General features: G+C 35.8%; 1 long non-coding RNA gene across 1 annotated transcript; it reads left to right on the top strand.

Moving 5' to 3' along the window:
• Positions 1 to 3,562: 3,562 nt before the first annotated feature.
• Positions 3,563 to 4,419, top strand: LOC148921418 (uncharacterized). Its single transcript, XR_016123207.1, has 2 exons — positions 3,563 to 3,924; positions 4,114 to 4,419. It is a non-coding gene; the product is annotated as an uncharacterized LOC148921418 (long non-coding RNA).
• Positions 4,420 to 5,280: the final 861 nt, after the last annotated feature.

The raw sequence follows: 5,280 nt of genomic DNA, 5'->3' as shown, positions 1-5,280 counted from the left end.
GGTTATTAAATTGGTAAGTTGCAATACTTGAGACATGACAAACAAATTTATAAGGAGAAGAACCTGCATCATCCTTTGTGGATTTTAAAATTTCAAATATGAGAAGAAAAAATAATTAAGTAAAGGGACAGCCACGGTTAGACTTGAAACCTCAGCCATGATAGCAAAAAGCTGACTCCCAGATGATCTGAGTGGAATAGGCGCAGCCACGCAGCCGCGCAGCCCCAGTTAAAAGACGTTAGTGAAGAAAATCCAACACCCACTATGATTGTCAATGTCGTGAATCCAGTGGGAACCTAGAGAAGCTTTGAAAACAAAGCTGAGGCCGCCACCTAAAAAAAGAAAATCCAGTGAGTGGATAGGCATAGGCCACCAAATTAATGACTTTTACAGCAACAAAAAAATGGTAAATATCCCAAGTTAACACAACACTTTATACCAATGGTTTTATTGTTTCTTTTGAAAAATATTTACTTACAGATGTGCATGTGCTAGCTAAATATGAGATCAATTTTACAGAAGAAATTACCTACATGATTTAGAAACTGATTGTTGCAATGAAAAGGAATATTTAAAAAATGAAAAAGAATGTTAAGATTTTAGAGGTGAGGCCTCCTCTTGGATCAGGCAATAGAGGGGTAGAAAGAAGTAAAGAAAAAGAAAAAGTGGTGGCTGCCCTTGCCAGCTACCATGGTGTCTGTGCCACCACTTGGTTCTCTTTCTTTCCTTCTTTTTTCTTTGTAAGTTTAACTAAATAAAGTACAACTTTTTTAAAGTGCTTGGTGATAAAGAAAGAAAGAAGTAGCACTGGCAGTTCTATGTACCAATACCAAATACAGTTGATTTGAGACCTCCAAAGATTTAGACTTAGTGCAATTAGACCCCTTATTTTAGCTATTGTAAACTCCAAATGAAGCGTCAAAGAGTAGGCCATATTTAACTTTTAAACATTAAATGCAAATTTTTCTGCCTTGAAAGTGTATTCAGATTCACACTAATATATACATGCATGATTGCCTATGCCTACATCATTAATTTAAAATGGTCTCACCTCCTACTTTGCCAATAGACTGGTGTGTACATAATTTGTTGACTCCCTCTGGCTGCTGGAAGGAACAATACCAGCATGCTGCTATTTCCTGGTTCCTGGTTCCTGGTTCCTGGTTCCTGATCCCAGGCTCCCAGCTCTTCTTGGTTGTCCTGTTATTTGGTAGAAAGAGCACATTTTCCGTCTTCTTTTCCCAAAGTTAATCATCAATAAACAGCACGTCCTCTTCTTTTATAATGTAGTCCAAGAGCAGCAGAAACATGTATAATACGTTGCACTTCGCAGGGCAGCAGATCTACGAAGAAGGTTGCCATTGTCCAGTGTGGCTACTAAGAAGATCTGATCATGTTTGAACTCTGGATTCCAATAGAATGAAGAAGCCTAGAAAATCGAGAAGAAACTGAGTATACTGCTAAGTTTCATATAGGTGGAATACCATAACTTGTTCAAACCTGAAACAATCGACAACTAATATGAAAGGAACTTCAAACCTTGCCACAAGTAGGAAAATAAATGCTATTGCTAACTATGTGTCCATTCCCCTAAAACACATAACAGTTTAACCGACCCAGTGCAGTTTTTCCAAGCATGGAATGAACTTGATTTCCAAGTCCAATCCTAATGCGATTGAGTATTCAAGATTTCAGAAAACAGATTCATATAACATGTGCTCTTTTTTTCTTATTACATGGGGGATCCAGGACCAGACACACCAAATACAAGATGTAGTACTACTTTACACAATGTATCTCAATGGTGATTACTTACAAATTTCTTCATCTACTATAGAACAACCTATGACTTCACATGCAGAACATAAAAACTTCCCAATCACATAAAGACTTCGCAGGTAGCAAAAGATTTTAGCCAAGAAGCATGTCTCCAATGGAATGCAATTCAGACAGCAATGTAACTCGGTCAGGGAAAGCCACATTGACAAAATTATGAAGTTTGAGGTTGAAGCAATATGATATAGTACATGAGTTATTGTCTACCAGTAATACCTGCAATCTATGCAAAATACCCAATTTGTGGAGGGATTTCATGACTAACATGGTTGTGTTGTATGTAGCCATAGCTGCCTTAGGAAACCTTGCCAGCTTTTGAGATTGGAGGTCCCAAATGCATAGAGCTAAAACAGAGAACGAACATTGCATTGAAAAGTGAGTTTTTAGATCAATTTCACAACCAAAAACACTTTTTTGAATTGGGTAATTGATTGTAGAGAGAGATGGGCATTGGGTTGTGAAATTGGTAAGTTCCATTTGAGCCATGGAAAGTAAATTTACAGATGCGATAGGAAAGAACCTGCATCGCGCTTGCATTTCCAAATTAGATGACTTCACTTGCTTCCAAAAGGCTACTCTTACCCACCAAAAAAAAAAGAAAAAGAAATATTCTCTACAGATATAAGAATGACTCATGTCAATCAACATTCTATCATCTCTTGCTGTGTACATGTATGTCAACTGCAAGGCTCAGCACATAGCTGTTGAGACCGGGTGGGGTTGCCATCCAGCAATGAATAAGTGTCATTTCTCCCGTTGCTTACGCACATCAAGGTCAGCTGATTTCCGAACTGGCTGGACTGCAAGGTTTGTTGCACGCATTAATATACAGAACAATATATCAGTACAAAACCAATCTAACAAGTTAGTATATAAGTAATTTTCCTGCTCTCTATATATAATCTCTCCCTCTCTCTGATATGCCCTGCTTTTCAATTATTTAGGTGATCTCCAATTCAGTACCCTCAAAAACTCAATTCAGAAAAAAAATTTAAAAACTCATTATTTAAATAATGGTGATGAAATTATGTTGGGAGGTTCACGTTTTTCTTCAACAATAACCATTCACAATTCCATTGTCAACATGGTCATGACAAAACGAACTTGATTCCTGTCCAAACATGGTCATGACAAGAGATTGAAAGGACATGTAGTAGCTAGCTTTGATAACTTCGATCGCATGTCTAGGGCTGCAAGCCCAAACACACCAATAAAACAACCTGATGCTGCAACGAGAGTATTTCTCAGGCAGCACATAAAAATTTCCCTATCCACACTACTAAAAAATTGGGAAAAAACCACGATCCAAAGGCCACAAAAAAGAGGGTCATGTCATTTTGAATCACATTGGACACATATATGTAATATTTGTGTCATATGCAGAGAAAACACAATGGTTTTGTGCCCAACTTGAACAGAAGAAGGAAATTATTTTGCTTAATTAATTTACGCACAACTTTCGTGGCCCATAAAGAGCACAAATAGACAACTTTTGGGCCTAATGGTTATATCCCTACTAATCTAACCAAAAATTGGTATCCTAAACCAACACCCCAGATACCCACAGAGAGCACAAGTGCTTTATAAAGAGCATAAAATCCTGATTTTCGTGCCCTTCATATATATTTTAAAAAAATTAGTTTTTTGTGGAAATGCTAATTTTTTTTTAATTATTAATATGCTAAATAACTGTAGGACACACTTACAGAGATTTGTCCTCATCAAAAAAGGATTTGTGCTCAATATTATATATAGTTTTTTAAAAAGTATAACAAAGTGCTCAGTTCTAGTAACCCCTCAATAAGGCATGGAAAACTTTAAACCGTGCCTAAAGCTCTCCCTGTTTACAATTTTCTTTTCTTTTTTCTCGTTGTCGCTCTCACTCCTCGCTCTCGTTTTCTCTCTCTCTCTCTCTCTCTGGGATCTCGCTGCATCTGGGATGAGTCCAACTGATGGTTTGATTTTTTTTTTTTGTGGATTTTTGGATATGATCTTTGTTTGATTTGGCTTATTGTTTAATTTTGTCTTGCATGTTGATTTTGGCTTGGGTTTCCTCACTCTCTGCTTCCTAGCTCTCTCATTTACAAGGTAAGAATCAATTGTAGCTTTTATTCGGTTCTGATTTTAGGTTTGGGACTTCCTTTTGGTTGAAGAAAAAAAGTTCAAGAAATCCATGTTTTAATTTTGCTTATTTTTGCACAGTTTCTTGGTTGGATTTTCGAGCCTTCGTTTTGTGTTTTTAAATTTACAAATTGGTTTGGGTATTTCTTATGGCAGGGGCATTGAATTTCAGTTTGCAGGCTGTTTTGATTTCTTGAGAAAGTTGAATTTTGGCGTTTTCTCGGACATGAGTTGCCTCTTTGCTCTGCCTTCCTCTCAACTGAATGTTGGGTATGCAGGTAAGCGAATATATGAATTTTGTTCAAAGGGATTTGGTGAATATGGTGAAGTCTCTGTTAGGCTACCTATACGTTAATTTGGAGTTCCACTAGCATACCCAAAAACTACACTGTAAAGCCAAAAGAATTATTGTAACAAAATTTATTTGTTTTTGGTATCTCAGTTTTTTTTTTTTTTTTATAATTTGCATTTTAGCCACATTTAGAGAAATTTGTGTCCATATTGAATAAAATATATACAAATTTATAAATAAACTCAATCCTAGACACGTATTTATAAAAAAACTCAAGCATTATTTAAACATAGAAACACACCCAAAATCAACCACAAAGTCAACTTTTTGGTTGTGTTTATAAATGGGTTTTGAGTGTGTATAATGATGGGTTTTGAGTGTTTTTATAAAGTGTTTTGGGTGTTGGGTTTTTTTATAATTTCAATCTCCATTTTGGGTGTTTTAGTGAAACTCCCTAAAATGTATATATTATTTTCGTATTCTCAAAGAGCTATTGTCAAAAGGTGGAGTTTTGGTGGGGGCCATCTTCTATATAAGCACAAATGCTTCATTCGTGCTCTAAATTTCTGCCATCAAATAATACATTTGTGCTCTATAATCAATGGAAACTCCTATAAAGAGCATCAACAACTTTAAAGTGGCTGCGGCGTGGCCAGGTTTGTAAAACAAATTTCAAAAAAAAAAAACTCATAAAAAAAATGTATAACCCTAAAAAGAACTTTAAGCCCAACTCCAAAATCGAAAACCGAACTAACTTATGGACAAATTATACCACACAGGATTGTATAAATATTTAATCCCTAGTACTGTCTTTTCCAAAGACAATTTGACTAGATTCCCAAACGGTAACGACTATTGTTACCGGCGTTAAGTTGCAATTTGCAATAAAACTACACACTAATTGATCTAAGAAGTAACAATTAGTTATTATAAAATAGGCAATGGGATGAAGTGCACATTCAGATTTATTTAAGATAAGAGATTTAGACAATATTGTAGTTGTTTGATCACATTTCTAAGGGCTTCAAGCC

This window comes from Prunus mume, linkage group LG1, assembly GCF_029339155.1.
Source record: "Prunus mume cultivar Tortuosa linkage group LG1, ASM2933915v1, whole genome shotgun sequence".
NCBI classification, from domain to species: domain Eukaryota; kingdom Viridiplantae; phylum Streptophyta; class Magnoliopsida; order Rosales; family Rosaceae; genus Prunus; species Prunus mume.
Note: the sequence above shows the minus strand (reverse complement) of the source record. Positions and strands in the feature narration are given on the sequence as shown.